We start from the raw sequence: 18,093 nt of genomic DNA, 5'->3' as shown, positions 1-18,093 counted from the left end.
CTCACCCAGCAGTGCTCTGGGCGGCCCTGAGTGTGGAGGGGAGCCGCCCTGGCCCTCGGGCGGGGGGTGGGGTGGGGCTCAGGCTTCCTTAGTTTTGGGGGGTGAGCACCCCTCCCGTCGGCAGTGCTGGGCCTGGCCTGCTGGCTGTGGGTGAGCGCCCCAGGCAGCCTGCAGTCCCCAGGGCGCTCTGGGCCCTGCTGGTGAGCACCCCTCGCCCTGCCTTGCTCAGTGTGCTCTGGGGTCTGCTGGTGCGCCCATGGCGGCCCCCGCCCCAACTCCCCGGGGTCCCAGCCCTGTTCCCTTTCCCCAGGGTCCTGCTTGGGAGGGCCCCTGGGTCCCTGGCATTCATTCTGCACTGAGTCCTGCGGGTGAGCGCCCCTCGCCCGCCAGTGCCCAGTGTCCTCAGGGTCCTGTGGGTGAGCCGCCTGTCTTGTGGGGGGGCCCAGCAGGCTTCCTTGTCCTCTGGGGCCTGCGTGTGAGCGCCCCTCGCCCTCGGGTTCTCTGTGTGCCCGGACCTCTGGGCTTAGCCCCCCAGGCGAGCCAGGGACCAGTGACCTCTGGGGCCCGCGGGTGAGCGCCCCTCGCCCGCTGGTCCCCAGTGTCCTCTGTGTCCCCAGGCTGAGTGCCCCTGGCTCAGTCCACTCTGGGTTCTGAGGGGTGAGCGCCCCTCGCACAGCAGTGCCCAGTGGGTCTCCTCTGGGGCCCGTGGGTGGTGCCCCTCCCTCGCCAGTGCTCAGTCTGCCCTGGGCCCTTTGGGTGAGCGCCCCTCGCCTGCCAGGGCTCAGTGTCCTCTGGGCCTGTGGGGGAGTTCCCCTCTCCCTCCAGGGCCCAGTCTCCTCTGAGGCCTAAGGCCACCTGGCGCCTGGGGAGTGAACTGTGTGGCTGGGGTCTTTCTCTCTTAGCCTGGGACACCCTCTTTGGCCTGAGGGTTGAAGAGTCCCTGTGGAGGACGCCATTCTGGAGACTTGGAGCAAGGTGGAGAGCTCCTCCTGGCAAACACCTGGCTTTTGGCCTTTGGTGCGGCCCTGCAGGCAGGCTTGTGCTCAAAACCTGCAAGCCCAAGAACACTGTTATTGGATGTCAACTCCAAAAGCACCCAGGACTCGGATCCATCCCACCGGACACATGCTCTCCTGCCAGGGCCCAGTCTCCTCTGAGGCCTAAGGCCACCTGGCGCCTGGGGAGTGAAGTGTGTGGCTGGGGTCTTTCTCTCCCAGGCTGGGACACCCTCTTTGGCCTGAGGGTTGAAGAGTCCCTGTGGAGGGCGCCATCCTGGAGACTTGGAGCAAGGTGGAGAGCTCCTCCTGGCAAACACCTGGCTTTTGGCCTTTGGTGCGGCCCTGCAGGCAGGCCTGTGATCAAAACCTGCGACCCCAAGAACACTGTTATTGGATGTCAACTCCAAGGACACCCAGGATCCGGATCCATCCCGCCGGACACATGCTCTCCTGCCAGGGCCCAGTCTCCTCTGAGGCCTAAGGCCACCTGGCATCTGGGGAGTGAAGTATGTGGCTGGGGTCTTTCTCTCCCAGCCTGGGACACCCCCTTTGCCTGAGGGTTGAAGAGTCCCTGTGGAGGACGCCATCCTGGAGACTTGGAGCAAGGTGGAGTGCTCCTCCTGGCAAACACCTGGCTTTTGGCCTTTGGTGCGACCCTGCAGGCAGGCTTGTGCTCAAAACCTGCGAGCCCAAGACACTGTTATTGGATGTCAACTCCAAAAGCACCCAGGACCCGGATCCATCCCGCTGGACACATGCTCTCCTGCCAGGGCCCAGTCTCCTCTGAGGCCTAAGGCCACCTGGCGCCTGGGGAGTGAAGTGTGTGGCTGGGGTCTTTCTCTCCCAGGCTGGGACACCCTCTGTGGTTGAAGAGTCCCTGTGGAGGGCGCCATCCTGGAGACTTGGAGCAAGGTGGAGAGCTCCTCCTGGCAAACACCTGGCTTTTGGCCTTTGGTGCGGCCCTGCAGGCAGGCCTGTGATCAAAACCTGCGACCCCAAGAACACTGTTATTGGATGTCAACTCCAAGGACACCCAGGACCCGGATCCATCCCGCCGGACACATGCTCTCCTGCCAGGGCCCAGTCTCCTCTGAGGCCTAAGGCCACCTGGCGCCTGGGGAGTGAACTGTGTGGCTGGGGTCTTTCTCTCCCAGCCTGGGACACCCTCTTTGGCCTGAGGGTTGAAGTGTCCCTGTGGAGGACGCCACCCTGGAGACTTGGAGCAAGGTGGAGAGCTCCTCCTGGCAAACCCCTGGCTTTTGGCCTTTGGTGCATCCCTGCAGGCAGGCTTGTGCTCAAAACCTGCGACCCCAAGAACACTGTTAGGGGATCTCAACTCCAAGGGCACCCAGGACCCGGATCCATCCCGACGGACACACCAGTTTCTGGCCTTTGGGCCCAGGGGGCTGAGCTCCTGTGCATGACCCCAACCTGCCCGGGATTGCGGAGGTCCCTGGCACCAGTGGATGCGGGGCCAATTTCCAAGGCCTGTGGGGATCTCCTGGGACTCGCCACCGGACGCGCTCTGGGCCCCAGGGAAGAACCCTGTGGGACCCTTGGATCCGGAGCAACGCCCACCTGGGCAGGAGCGGGGGAGACTTGGCAGAGGACATCTCCCCACCATCGTGGAGGACCTGATGAGACCCGTGAGAAGGGCACCACTGTCCCACCCTGGCCTAGGTAAGGGAGACTTGGGGCTGAGGCCATCTCCGCAAAAGGGGCCCAGGACTCTGAGGCCTGTGGGTGAGCGCCCCTCGCCCACGGGCACTCATTCTCCAGGGTTGCTGCAGGTGAGCTCCCTCAGCCCCCCAGCGCTCAGGCTGCTAGGGGTTCTGGGGGTGAGCGCCCCTCACCCAGCAGTGCTCTGGGCGGCCCTGAGTGTGGAGGGGAGCCGCCCTGGCCCTCGGGCGGGGGGTGGGGTGGGGCTCAGGCTTCCTTAGTTTTGGGGGGTGAGCACCCCTCCCGTCGGCAGTGCTGGGCCTGGCCTGCTGGCTGTGGGTGAGCGCCCCAGGCAGCCTGCAGTCCCCAGGGCGCTCTGGGCCCTGCTGGTGAGCACCCCTCGCCCTGCCTTGCTCAGTGTGCTCTGGGGTCTGCTGGTGCGCCCATGGCGGCCCCCGCCCCAACTCCCCGGGGTCCCAGCCCTGTTCCCTTTCCCCAGGGTCCTGCTTGGGAGGGCCCCTGGGTCCCTGGCATTCATTCTGCACTGAGTCCTGCGGGTGAGCGCCCCTCGCCCGCCAGTGCCCAGTGTCCTCAGGGTCCTGTGGGTGAGCCGCCTGTCTTGTGGGGGGGGCCCAGCAGGCTTCCTTGTCCTCTGGGGCCTGCGTGTGAGCGCCCCTCGCCCTCGGGTTCTCTGTGTGCCCGGACCTCTGGGCTTAGCCCCCCAGGCGAGCCAGGGACCAGTGACCTCTGGGGCCCGCGGGTGAGCGCCCCTCGCCCGCTGGTCCCCAGTGTCCTCTGTGTCCCCAGGCTGAGCGCCCCTGGCTCAGTCCACTCTGGGTTCTGAGGGGTGAGCGCCCCTCGCACAGCAGTGCCCAGTGTGTCTCCTCTGGGGCCCGTGGGTGGTGCCCCTCCCTCGCCAGTGCTCAGTCTGCCCTGGGCCCTGTGGGTGAGCGCCCCTCTCCCTCCAGGGCCCAGTCTCCTCTGAGGCCTAAGGCCACCTGGCGCCTGGGGAGTGAACTGTGTGGCTGGGGTCTTTCTCTCCCAGGCTGGGACACCCTCTTTGGCCTGAGGGTTGAAGAGTCCCTGTGGAGGACGCCATCCTGGAGACTTGGAGCAAGGTGGAGAGCTCCTCCTGGGAAACACCTGGCTTTTGGCCTTTGGTGTGGCCCTGCAGGCAGGCTTGTGCTCAAAACCTGTGAGCCCAAGAACACTGTTATTGGATGTCAACTTCAAAAGCACCCAGGATCCATCCCAACGGACACACCATTTTCTGGCCTTTGGGCCCAGGGGGCTGCGCTCCTGTGCATGACCTTAACCTGCCCGGGATTGCGGAGGTCCCTGGCACCATTGGATGAGGGGCCAATTTCCAAGGCCTGTGGGGATCTCCTGGGACGCGTCACCGGGCGCTCTCTGGGCCCCAGGGAAGAACCCTGTGGGTCCCTTGGATCCGGAGCAATGCCCACAGGCACTCGTTCTCCATGGTTGCTGTGGGGGAGCTCCTTCAGCCCCTCAGCGCTCAGACTGGTGGGGTCCTGGGGGTGAGCGCCCCTCACCCAGCAGTGCTCAGGGGCGGCTCAGTGTGTGGAGGGGGAGCCTCCCTGGCCCACTGGGGGGCGCCTAAGGCTTCCTTAGTTCCTGGGGGTGAGCACCCCTCCCTTTGTCAGTGCTGGGCCTGGCCTGCTGGCTGTGGGTGAGCGCCCCAGGCGGCCTGCAGTCCCCAGGGCGCTCTGGGCCTTGCTGGTGAGTGCCCCTCGCCCTGCCGTGCCCAGTGTGCTCTGGGGTGCTGCTGCTGTGCGTGTTTCGGCCCCCCGCCCCAACTCCCCGGGGTCCTAACCCTGTTCCCTTTCCTCAGGGTCCTGCTTGGGAGGGCCCCTGGGTACCTGGCATTCATTTTGCACTGTGTCCTGCGGGTGAGCGCCCCTTGCCCGCTAGTGCCCAGTGTCCTCAGGGTCCTGTGGGTGAGCCGCCTGCCTTGTGGGGGGGCCCAGCAGGCTCCCTTGTCCTCCGGGGCCTGTGGGTGAGCGCCCCTTGCCTGAGGGTCCTCGGTGTGCCCGGGCTTCTGGGGTTAGCCCCCCAGGCGCGCCAGGGATCAGTGAGCCCTGGGGTCCGTGAGTGCGCTCCCCTTGCTCGCTGGTCCCCAGTGTCCTCTGTGTCTGGAGTCCTAGAGCTCATGTGTTAGTCCCCTCAGTGTCCTGAGGGGTGAGTGCCCTTCGTCCAGCAGTTTCCAGTGTTTCTTCTCTGAGGCCTGTGGGTGATGCCCTGGGCCCTGTGGGTGAGCGCTCATCGCCTGCCAGTCTCCTCCTCTGTCCTCATCTGAGGTCCTCTTCTTTACTGGGCTCTCATTCACTCTGATGATGGCCACTGTTAGCTTCACGGTCTGCCTACTCAGCCACCTGGACTCTTTTGAGTATTTCCTTTTTTGCTTGTTTTTTGTAGAGGTTGTTCTGTGGTTTCTTTTGGGCTCTTGAGATTCTGGGAGTTTGAATTTCTTGGCTGCCTATGGTGCGGTGCATGGCTGCTATAAATGAGTAGCTGACCTTCATGGCCCCAGCTTGTGATGTTTGCTGGAGACATTTGGCTGTCCTGGCTGTTCCTTCCTGGAGGAAGTGTTGGGGTTTGAGAGTGGGTTCTCCTTTCCCATCTTGAGTCCAGCATTTTGGGGACATACTCGCCATGTTCTTCTCTGTACCCAGTGACAGGAGCAGCACTGAGGGGAGCAACAAGAGCTCCAGGCCTAGCAGGTGAGTGGGGAAAGAATCTGAGTGGGGTGGGCCTGGGCCCTGCGTTGTCCTGGGCCTCACCCAGTGGTGTGTCATGTCCCTTAACCCTCCTGGGACTTCAGAGGTCACCAGTGGGCCCCTCCCTGCTCCCTACCTGTGGTTCCACTGGATGTGGATCAGCAGGCTTTCTGAAGAGTGCTTGTGGACTCATTATTAACTTCACTGGTACATGCACTTCACAAGTCATCTTAAAATAAACCTCTCTTGATTGTAAATTCCACAGATCAAGGGCTTTTCACCAAATGCTTCAGTTCTGGCTGGACTTTTGTATCTGTAGCCAGCTGATAGTTGCCACAAAACCACCATAGACGAGATCAATCTCATAGCAAGTGCTTCACTGCTATCTGATTCAAGAGAGAATTTGCTTGTGGTGTTCACTGGCTGATATTGAGTGTAGTTCTGACAAGAATGTTGGTTGATAATTTCATTTATACATAAGAGAAAAACAAAGCAAGCAGAACATTCATGTGCATTGCACTACTTTTTGTAGGGCAAAGGGGTGTTCTGGATTGAATGGATGCTAGTATTGAGTACTAGAAGTGTAGTTCCACACACTTTTGTAGCTATTCACAATGGAATAGCTACAGACATAAACATTCCTGCATTATTAACCTTTTCTCCATCTCATCATTAAGTTGAGACAATTATCAAAACAGCAAACCAGCCTGCAACAGGTGGTGACTGCCGATTTTCCTTTTGTAGATGCCTCATGCGACCCGTACTCTGCATGGCTAGGAAGGGACCTGGAGTAGAGCACGCCATGTTTGCAACTGAAAAGGACTCAGGTGATAGCAAGACTCGGTGGAGAGATGCCCAGGTCATAAGCCATGAGAATAGCAGGGAACAGGAAGCCCAGACTCTGGTCCTAGCAGCCTAGGCTAGGCTGAAATGTCCAAGCATGAGCCCTGCCATGGCCGAGCATGGCTTCTACACGCATGTTCCCATGCACAAGGAAACATGCACATGGCACTGAGGGAGGATGCAGCAGAGCTGGCAGGGTTTGGGGCCACAGGGCCAGCTCTGTCCTAGAGCCCAGCTGTGAAGGCTAATACCCTTTTGCTGTCTCCCCTGCTTCCATCCAGCTTCCAGGGCTGCTCTCCCTCCCCAGGCTTCTCCTGGCCCTCTGGTCCCTCCAAATGACTCTTCTCCTGGAGCCTCCACCACTGCTTCCCTCTAGAAGAACCCAAACCAAAGATCACAGCTTGGCTTGGGCTCTGCAGGGCTCCTCTGAACCTGAAGTTAGAGTTTAAGAAAACCATATATACCTTCATTCAGAGCAACCAACAGGGACTTTCAGGAGAAAAAGAAACGGCTGAAAACTGAGAGATTGGGCAAACGCATCCACCGTAGTTGGGCTTTAGGGTCTGGCACTCAGAAACATAAAGCAAAGCCACCCTCTAATCAGCAAAGTCATTTCTTAAAATGAAAATATCAAGTGTCACTGAGGATGAGTTGAAATGGATATTTCCAAATAAACTACAGGCCAAGAAGAGAGTAGGAAGTATATGGAAAGTAAGTTCATAACTGGAACAGCACACAACCCAGCCTCAAGCTCACATGCCTTGGGCTCAATAATGCAGATGGAACAATCAGAAGGAACTCTGGCTCACTTGTCCACTTCTATAAATTGTAAAGCACTTGAAAGGGGGGCAGGAGGAAGTGTTTATCCAGTAAGGCAGGATGAGCTCATGAAATGGGCAGTGCAATGTGATAAGAAAATTCTGTTTCAGACCAAGGGAGGAAACTCCGTGTGATGAAGAGTGAAGGTGAAGGAGCTGAGAAGCTGGACAGAGTGGGCAGAACATGGTGCAGCTGCACAGAAGGCCACAGGGAGCAGGAACAGACCCAGCTGTCAGATGGTCTCAGGACAAGGCACCCCCTCTCTGCACAGTTCTGGTTCTGAAGTTTTGCCCTTGGAGTTGTGTCCCTTGGTCCACAGGTATGTGTCTGTGGAATATGATTCGTGCATTCATTAGCTTTTCTTGGGGAAGGTCTATTTGTCTACTACATGGTATATAGCAGCCTTTTCCACACAGGCCTCTGCCCTGGCTGCTTGCCTGTGCCTCCAGAGCCCTGCACTGCTGCCTGCCACTCTCTGAAGCTCTCTCCCAGTAGCCCTGGAGCTTTTTTTTTTTTTTTTTTGAGAGAGATAGAGAATTTTTTAATATTTATTTTTTAGTTTTTGGTGGACACAACATCTTTATTTTATTTTTATGTGGTGCTGAGGATCGAACCCAGTGCCCTGCACATGCCAGGTGAGCACGCTACCACTTGAGCCACATCACCAGCCCACCCCCATGGAGCATTCTTGTGCAAGCTCCATCCCTCAGCCAGACCTGCAGGCCATCCTCAAGAAGGGCACAGCCACAGAGCTGGCACCATCACCCTCCAGAACAAGCAGGGCCCTCTCTTGAGCTGCAGGACTGGCCTCTGCCCCAGCACCCAGCTCAAGGCATGGGACTGAGCCTCCTTTTGCAGGGGGAGAGAGGCAGTAGGATTGGAGGGGAAGAGGGAGAGGATGTGAGCACAGAGCAAGTTGGCTGTGTGGGAGCAGGAACTGAGGGGCACTGGGAAGGGACTTCATAGGTCTGGTCCGACTTGAAAAGGCACAAGGGTAGGAAGAGCTTCTGGCTCCATCCTGGGGTAAAACCGGAGAGTAAAGAGGTTTCCTAAGTTGAGAGCTTTTTTCCTGCCCTGAGTCAGCAGGATGCTCGACACACCTGATGTCATGGACCACCTGCCTCAAGTCTGTAAGGGAGCAGGGATCCCCTCAGTTTCCAAACGGCAAAGGTGCTCAGGAGATTGATGTGACTTTGTCAGTGGAACCCAAGCAATGAGGGGCAGAGCAGGTACCAGAATCCAGGCCCATCTGCCCCCGGGCCCATGCTCTGTGTGGTACTAGTAGCACCTTCCAGGGAAGGATGCAGACAGGGGCCGGTTAAGGAGAGGCTGAGTCCTGTCCTGTGGCCTATGAGGCTGTTCTGCCTGACTGTTCCAGTGAGATGACAGGCGCTTTACCAAGCAGCTGTCCCCAAGGGAGCCCCATGGGTTGGTGGGCTCATTCAGAGACTTGGACATACCTAGACTGAAGTTAAATCTAGGAGCACACAGAAGCCTGTGTAAACAGAGTAGGATAAGTCACAAGGCCAAGGGTCCATACAAGACTAAAAGCCCAGACCAAGTCCAGGCTGAGCTGAGCCAGGTCAAGACAAAACAAATGCCAAGATAAAGACCAGGGCCACCCCATCCTAGACACACCTGAGCCAAGCTCAGCTGACAGTGGACAGGCACCAGGACCAGGCGTGCTGAGGCAGAGACAGGCGTGGTGTGCTGGGTACTCGCTTCCTCCACAGGCAGGTCTGGGATCATCCTGGATCCTCATGCTGGCTCTTGGCACATCAGTGTGTGGATGCAGATTGTGCTCCTGACCAGGCCTGAGATGATGGGTCTAGTCCATAGATGAAAGGGACAGACTGATGGGGGGACTATAACTAGAGAAAAGATCTGATCCACATGGCTTGAGGGATGACACTGACCTGAGAGGTTCTTATTTCTGCCCTTCCAGGGAAAAAGTGGCTGTAGTGACAGGTAACACAAGCCATCTTCACATGGAAAGGCAGCCTTGGCCCTTTTGGAAAATCCGGACTGCAGATGTCCCCTGCCCTCTAAGACAATGGCCTTGCTCAGCCCTGCCATGTGGAAAGGAGGCGAAGGCCAATGTGGCCCTGGTCAGAGGTGGAGTGGAGGCGTCTACCAAGTGCCTCCTGATCAGCTTCAACAGCAGAGTGCTCAAGGTTTGGCTGCTCTGCTGGCCTCCATCTCCCTGCTCACAGACTGCAGAGATGCCCACCTGGCTCCGGGGCTGAGGTCTCCTGTGCGTCTCCATGCAGGCCACCGCTTCCTCCTGCTCTCACCTTCTCCACCTTCCCCAATGACGTGTGCTGTTTTGTAACACAATAAAGATAGAATTTAATTGCAGATAAAATGTTTTCCCAAAGATCCTGAGTGTGAGTTTGTAGCCATGGTCACTGGGTCACTGTGCTGATGCCTCATTGACCCCACATCTGGGGCCTCCGGGAGCCTGTTCCTGATCACAGATGGACTCCCAGCTGGAGCCGCTGGATCCCCACTTTTAAGGGGGAGGATGAGGCACAGGAGGTGCAGGAGCTCTGAGCTCTACCATTAGAGAAAGTGTCTGGGTTTTGGCATCAAAATCAGGTGTAGGTAGCCAAAGGGTGAATAAGGAGAGAGTGAGGGCTCAGATGGCAAAGTTCTCCATGCACCCAGGGTTGGGAGGATGGGGAATGAGATGGGAGGTGGGTCTGAGCACCTGCTATGAGCCCCATGTCCTCACGGACTTCCTCAGTGACCTTCATGGTGGACACCCACAGAGCCCTGGAGAGAAGTAGGGTCCTGGGAACTTGCACAGGTCAGTGACTGCAGCCATGGAGCCTGGAGCCTGGGGCTGGGCAGGAGGGCACATGCTGACCAGGCCCGCTCCACACTGCAAGCCCTCCCGGTGCTGCACCTAGCCGACCCCAGGCAGGTGCTTCAGGACTCAGGTAAATGCTTATCCTGGGAACCGCTCTTTCTAAGCCTGTTTTGTTGCTCAAATTTGGCAAAAATTTGGTCTTTTGACACTGACTCTTAACAGTCTGTCCCTTTCCCTTTGACAAGGTCATTTAGATCAGTCTAAATGATGGGAAAAGTCCATCCTGGTGACATGGGCTCATATCACTGGTTGAATAATCAGTAATGTCTTCAGAAAAAATTATTCAGAGATGCGGGAATTGTCAAAATGAAGATGGCCCAAACCAGGTGTTGTCAAGGCTTTGGAGCAGGGTTCCCATGTCCTCCACTAGGTGGAGCCAGTGGACGTCTTTGCAGGTTGGCTTTTTCACTCACAAGGTTTGGGTGCCCTTGAGGGGATCTCAGCATCAACCCCTCAATAAAGGGCCAGATGACATGGAGCCCGACATCCCTCAGGACTGTGGGATGGACAAGGCGGAGGACAGTGACACCGCCCAATTAAAATCAGAAAATTTCAAAGAAAAGCTCCTAATTACTTTCATCTCTGTCCTTGCCATTTCCTGCCGTGTCCCAGCTCCCTGCAGGCTAGCGTTCCTTGACCAGGATGGAAGCATTTTCCAGGCCAAAGCCCTGGCTCAGGAAGAAAAGTAGGGCTGGAGGGAACTGACCATGCTCCTTAGCAGGGTCCCCAGGGCCTACCCATCTGTGTCCCCAGGCTTCCTTCCTGTAGGTGACAGTGTTTCTGTGGGACAGGCAGATGCAGGTCAGCTTCTTCCACTGTTTTGACCAAATTGTGATTAAATTCATTTTTCCTTTTTACGTTGTCTTCTCTTGGTTCTGATGTTGGCCAATACCCCAGTCAATCAGCAGGGACTGCAGATTCTTGGGCCCCAGGAAGACAAAAGTTATTCTCCTGTGCCTATGACCCTGCTGGGACTCCCAAGTGTCCCCAGGCTACTGACCTTGGGCCCCTCACTGAGGTGCTGTCCATGTTCCCTGCACATCCAGTGGCCGTGAGCAGCCTGGACCTGCAGTGTCTGAGCTTCCAGGGTCTCTTCAGTCCCCTCCTGGACTCCCCACATTTCTTCCCTTCTCCTCCTCTGCCAGACTCCCACAGCAAGTCCTCCTGAGGGCAGAGCCCCACCTTCCCAGGCCACCCCAAGCTGCTCCTGGGCTTTGGGGCGGGTCACTGGGGCACAGTCAGGGTTGGGGGGAGATTCCAGAGAGGAGGGCCACCCTTTTGCCCCCCATCTGCTCTGAGAGCTCTTTGCCTTTCCTGCTGTTTCCAAGGCCTGGAGTCACCTATGGCCTAGACCAGATGGGTGAAGTGGATGAGGGAGGCCATGCCATCCAGGAGGCAGGGAAGGCTCTGGCTGAGACAGACACTGGGGTAGCCATGGGGATGGCAAGTGAAACAGGAAATGTCAGTGGCTCTGTCCCGCCCTTTACATTCAACTCACCCGTGAAGTGGCAGCCCTCATGCTTTCCCCACAGGGTGAAGATCGGCAACCCCATAGGCCCTGGGCCTGCCTCAGCAGAAAGGGCACTGGTGGGATCTGGGTTTCACAGAAACAAGAATAATTGTTTAGGTGTGTCTCATGCAGCAAGAGGAATGGATCCCAGCAGGACTGCCTGGAGGACAGAGTGCCCCACAGGCCCATGTGTTAAAGGCCAGTCTCCAGATGGTGCTTCTGCAAAGTGGTGGAACTTAGGAGGTCAGGCCTAGTGGGAGGTTTCATTCAAGTCACCCTGTTTCTTCCCTTTTCTCTCTTGCATCCCAGACGTGAGTTGTGAAGTTGGCTCTGCCATGGTCTCCTTCCTGATATGTTGTCTCACCACAGGCCCCAAAGCAGCCCTGATTGGAAAACTTTTAAATTGTCAGACAAAATAAACCCTTCCTCAGGTATTGTGTTACAGCAATGGAAAGCTAATCTCACATTCCACATCAGCCTCCCTGTGCCCCAGCACTTGCTTTCCCAGCCACACAGTCAGAAGGCTTGAAAGTCAGCATCCCAGGGACTTATGTGTGTTCATTCCCAGTCTGTCCATCAACAGAAGAAAGATGGACCCAGTATGACACACTCGTCAACAGCACATCACTCAGCAGCACAGAGCAGAGGGGACAGGACCATGGTGCACAGGCACAGCATCGAGTCCACACTGAGTTCAGAGCAGCCTCACCCCTGCATTCTACTTGAGGATATTTCCAAAGTAGAAAAGACTGTGAGCTGGCGACAGAAATCAGAGCAGTGGTTATGGGGCATGGGTAGCACAGGGACTTCAGGAGAGTGGTTGCAGGGGTGTATCCCTGTGTGAAAGTTCATGTAAGAGCTTTTGTGTGTTTTTCTGTTTGTGTTTATTTTTTGTTTTCAGTGGTGAGACACACAACAACAACAACAACAGCAAAGCATTCAGAAAAAGGTCCAAAGATAGAGTGAAGTGGGTCACGGGTCTCAGAGGGCCTCTTAGCTTCAGTGGGGACCCAGGAGTTTGGGCTCCTACTGGTGGGAGAGAGGAGCACTCCTTGGATAAAAAGTCCCTGTAGGAGAGCAGGGCAGTGACCAGGTCAGAGGTGCGCTGCAGCCTGGATGGGAGGACGGAGGGCAGGACAGAGGGGAAATGGCAGGGCCTTGTCCAGGCAGCTGGGATGGAGGGCTGGGCAGGTGAAGGCAGTGGGGTGCTGTTGGACCAGCCCACCAGTGGCAGCTTATGGGGCTGGGGCACCAGAAGGCTGCTGCAGATGCCAGGTGCATTGTTAAGTGACTGGGGTTGGGGGGATGAGAAGGAGCAGGCTTGGAACAGGAGAAACTCACAACCGTTTGGTAGAAGGTGACTGGGCACCATCCAGGAGGGGATGATCCCAGGACACAGCTTGAGAGGGACAGTGGAGGACAAGAGGGCACAGGAAGGGGCAAGATGGGGTGGGGAGAGAGGAGGGACTCTGTAGGGCCAAGTCCAGCAGGGACAGTGGGAAGAGAGAGGGAGAGGTGGTGAGAGGGAAGAGACAGAGCAGGAGGTGGGAGAAGTGAAGACGGGGAGAGCCATGCGGGCAGCTCTTGGCATCTGGGAAATAACCACAGCAAGGGCAGCACACGTGTCCGGGGCCTGAGCCAGCCACACTCCACACGTTACTCCATGCTTCTCAAGGCTCCCTGGCCCCATAGGGGTTGCTGTTCCCTCCAATTTGCAGATGAGAAGACAGGCATCGAGCACACAGGAGGCAGGTGTGTGGCCAGGATGGGGACATGGGTTGGCTCCACAGTGTGTTCCCAGGCTCTGAGCTGTCCTCCTACCTCCAGGTGGTGGGGCTGAGTTGTGAGGGGCGGGCAGAGTGTCTGGGTAGTGGACCTTAGGGACTCTTCAGTTTGGGCAGGAGTTGTGGTGTGGGCTGCGCAGTTGTAGCTTCAGGACCTTTTGTCACCTGGTGGCTGACTCTCAGGCCTTATGCCTCATCCACAGGGAGAGGGCAGATCCCCCCCCCCCCAGCCATGTGGATAGCCCCACTGCCTGAGGTTTCCTGGGCAGACACAGGTGTCCTAAGACTCATATGGCAGTCTCAGGGTCCAAGGTCCCTGGGTGTGTGCTCACACAGTGGCGGTGGGAACAATAAGAAATAAGAAGTGTGCCTGGGCTGCTGACCTGGAGTCCTGCCTCTGGAGCTATGGAGAGGCCATGACTCACCACGGGAACTTTGGAGTGACTCAGGGTCCAAGGCTGCACAAGGCCATCACGGCTATGGAAACTCTGATGCTGCTTGTTACGCAGTTGGCCGACTGTAGTGTAGCGTGCTGCAGGCGCTCCCCCCACCCCGGAGAGGGCTGTGCCGGGCCAGGAGCCTCAGGTGGGCCAGGCCAGCACCTGTGTTCATCACAGTGTCTGGGCCACAGCAGAGCAGCTGACCTGCACAGCCTGGATAGTAGGAAGCCCAGGAAAACCCTCCCACCCCTATCAAGAGGGCCAGTCTGCAGCAGACAGACACAACATGGAGGCGAACATGCTGTGAACTATATTGGAACTATATTGGACCATGTCTAGGGAGACCAGGGCAGTTAAACCTTAAGAGGATCTGTGTGTATCACACGTACTCCCCCAAACCTTAGGAAGTAGGTGCTGTCACGAGAACCATTTGACACATAAGGCAACTGACACACAGATAAGTTAACTAACTCGAGTTCACACAACAAGTAAGTGGCAGAGCTGTATTAGAACCAGGCTCACTCGATTTGGGTTTCCATCTCCTCATCCTGATCCGAGATTGATGACATTAAAGTACACAGGGAATGACCTGTGCACTGGATTGGGGCATGGGGATACTGGGAGCCAGCATGGCTTGGGGCATGTGTCTGCAGTGGAAAAGTGGGTGGTGGCCCAGAGACAAAAGCAGGAGTGTCACCCTGCCAGACAAGAGCTGTGCTGTTCAGCAACAGTGTATAGGTGGGATTCTGGGTGGGAAGAACTTTGGGACCAATTAGATATAAATAGAGGAAGGCAGACGGATGTCTCGCTTTTTTGGGCTTTTTTGTCTTCATGTGGTCTAAGGACACAGGTTTGGGATGGACTGTCTTGGGGCGAGAACAGCATCTAAATGATCATATCTTCAAGGCATGGAGGGATATGAAGAGCCTTTGGAAAGAGTGGGTAAAGGTGAGCAAAGTGGGTGGAAACTGTCTGACTCTCAAGGCCTTTGGGGCCAGAGTGTATGAGCCTGTGGCAAACGGCAGTGTGTCCCCAGAAGCCACACAGAAGGGCATCAGAGTGCCAGATAAATGCACCTTTGCTGAAGCAGAAGAGAGTTTATGAATTTGTTTATTTCAGTGCTGAAGATTGAACCCAAGGCCGTGTACATTCTGGTCTATGAGGAGCCACTCTGAAGGATTCGTGCCTTCCATCCTGTAGCAGGAGGCTTTGACCAGTCATGACATTTTGTACTGACCTGGATGTTGTCCAGGTTCAGGAAGTTGAGGACGTGTCTTCAGATGTAGGCTTGTCACCCCTTGGGTCGAATTACACTCACCTGTTCCTTGTAACCCTGCCCCTTTGGACCTTTTTTGGATGGAACTTTCTAAGAATAAGGGTCCCCCAAATAAAAGCCCACTTCTAAACGTGCTCTCTCTCTCTCTCACCAGCGTCTCGTGACTTTCTCTTGCTCTCCCATTTGGGGAGCCTGAGGCCAAGAGCGGAGAAGCCGTCCTGAAGCTTGTTTAAAGGTAAAGTGCGTGCCTGTGTTTTATTTGGTGTCCCTGGGAATTCACAGAAGCGACCTTAAGTTCAGCTGCCTGCGTGGGTCAGGGGCAGCACTAGTCAAGTCCTTTACCTCTGAGCTCAGTCACAACCCAAGAAAGTGTATTTAGGGGACAAATGGGTGGGTCATGGTAAGGTCACAAGGACTAAACGGAGCCAGAAATCAATGGAAATCTGGAGACATTAGAGCCAGTAGGTCTGCGTGTCTGGACTGGTGTTTGTAAACCCACGATTTGGGGGAAGGCATCCATGCCATTCTTGGGCTAAGCTCATTGTGAGACTTATTCCATTTACTCTCCAGTCACCTTAGGTGAGTCCCATGACCATCACACTGAGTAAGTAAGTGAGGCAGACTGAGATGACTACCATGGTAATGAGCATGCTGAGAATAAGAGTTGGAGCTGGGATTCAAGTCCAAGTGTTAAGGATCCCAAAGATTAATGTTTAACTACCACCTAGCATTGACTCATGCCAACTGCAGCTGAAACCATGATACACTCTTTCACCGCCTTCACCACCACTGCTGTTAGCAAATCACCACTATTGCTCTCTCTCCACCATCCCCATATTCTCACTATTACCACCATCATTAATATCACACCACCATTACTGCCCCCATCACCATTGCCATCACCTTCATAAATAACACAGGCACCACTACCTTCACTACCATTACCATCACCATTACCAGCACCAGCAACACCACTATAACCACTACCACCACCATCACCACCACCATCAACACCTCCATCACCACCTTCACCACGTCCATCACGACCTCCACTACCTCCATCACCACCTCCACTACCTCCATCACCACTTCCACCACCATCACCACCTCCATCACCACCTTCCCTATCATCACCATCACCATCACTATTACCACCACCATCACCACCACCACCACCACCTTCACTATCACCACCATCATTAGCACCATGATCATCACCCTCATCACTATCATCTCCTTCCTTAATACCATCACACCCTTAGAACCATGACCACAATTGTCATCACTATCATTATCACCACAACCATCACCATCATCACCACCATTGTCACCACCATTAACACTATCACCACCATAAAATATTCACTGCTACCACTAACATAAACAAATCCTTTTTTATCAGTAATTACTTTAAATGTAAATGAATTAAACTCTCCAATTCAAACATGGAGTTTTCCAGAATAGAAAAAAATATATCCCCCTTGATCCAATTATATGCTCTCTACAAGAGACTCACTTTATTTATTATGTATTTATTTTTATTTATTTGCTGTGCTGGGGCTCAAACCCAGGGCCTTGTGCCTGCCAGGCAAGTGATCTACCACTGAACCACATCTCCCCCCTGAGACTCACTTTAGATCCAGAGACACAAACAGGTTGAAAGCAAAGAGACAGAAAAAAATCCAGTAAGCTGTGACCCACAGAGAACAGGGATGACTATTCTAATAGGAGACACAATGGACCAGATCAAAAAAGGTTACTTGGGACAAAGAAGGACAGTGTTTACCAGTAAAGCTTCAGTCAGCAAGAAGATCAGTTATAAACGTGTACATGAATGAAAATACATGTGAAAAGGGAGGAAATGCAGACACACAACACAACATGGAAGAACCACAAAGAAACTTACACCAAGTGAGACCAGCCAGGAATTCAACTCCCCTGGGACGTGCATTTTATCAGAGAAACAAAGTTCTATTAAAAACAAACCAACACACTTTGTCTCAGTGCTGTTCCTGGCTGAAGCCTCCCTGGTGTGCTCCAGGTCACAGTGACCTAGATCCCAGAGACCAGGGGGCCAGGTGGGATGGGCAGCTGTCACTTCTTGTGTGGGGGAAGTGCCAGGGACTGGCTGCATAGGAGAGATGTGACTCACATCGGGAATCCTGGTAGTTTAAAAGAAAGACCAAATTCCCACACTTTTCTGTGTATTTATTTATTTTTTATTTTTTGACAGAACCAGAACCCTGTCAGGCCACACAGGGCTGGTGGAAACTAAAACCCTTCCAGAGACCCTTCTCCCACCCCCAGCATCCCAGCAGGTGCCTGCCCCTCACCCCTGTTTTCCCTTCTGGTTATGGAGGTGATATGTTCCTGGACTCATCTTCTATCTCTCACTTGCAAGGGGAAATAGCCCTGCCGGCCATGTTGGAGGAGCCAAGGACCTGGGTTCCATGGACCCATCCATCTCTTACCTGCTACATGGTGTAGGGCAGGGTCTGACCCACAGGGCACCTTGGCTTCTGGATCCATGGGGCACTTGGTGAGGTGACAGTGCCCAGGGCCAAGGAGTCCTGGCTAGGCATGGTGGCAATAGAAGTGGACCTGAAGGCAGGGAGGAGAGAACCTGTAGCAATCCAGAGGAACACTTCCTCCTGGTCTGTGTGGAACCAGGCAAAATGCAGCTTGGGCCCCAGTCCAGACTTGAGAGTGTGGGTCTGGACCCAGGTGTATAGAGCTTCCCAAGCTCTCGCAGAGAAACAGCCATGCTGTGCAATTCATTCCCAGAACCCCCACACCACTCAAGGGGCTCTGGAGAGGCTGGTTGGGCTCAAATGACTGCCTCTGCGATTAGCAGCAAGCAAACATCCTCTGGCCATCTGAGCTATTGGGGTGGAAGGGATCTGGCCAGTAGTGGTAAACAGTGTGAAATCTCCCAAGGTCAAAGGCACCTGGGCCTGAGTCCAGTCTCTGCTGGTGGTGGACGGGGGTGGGTGTCAGCTGAGACCCCCCTGGGTATGCAGTCATGCCCCCACCATTAGGAGGGCTCTGTCTTAGCACTTGACTCTCTTGATTTCTAAGGGACACTCCTACCAAGTCACATCCTTCCCTCTGGTGTTCTGCACCTTTGAAATTCAGACAGAAGGTACACACTGTG

This window comes from Spermophilus citellus (genome assembly GCF_964194105.1).
Source record: "Spermophilus citellus genome assembly, chromosome: 17".
Taxonomy (NCBI): Eukaryota; Metazoa; Chordata; class Mammalia; order Rodentia; family Sciuridae; genus Spermophilus; species Spermophilus citellus.
Note: the sequence above shows the minus strand (reverse complement) of the source record.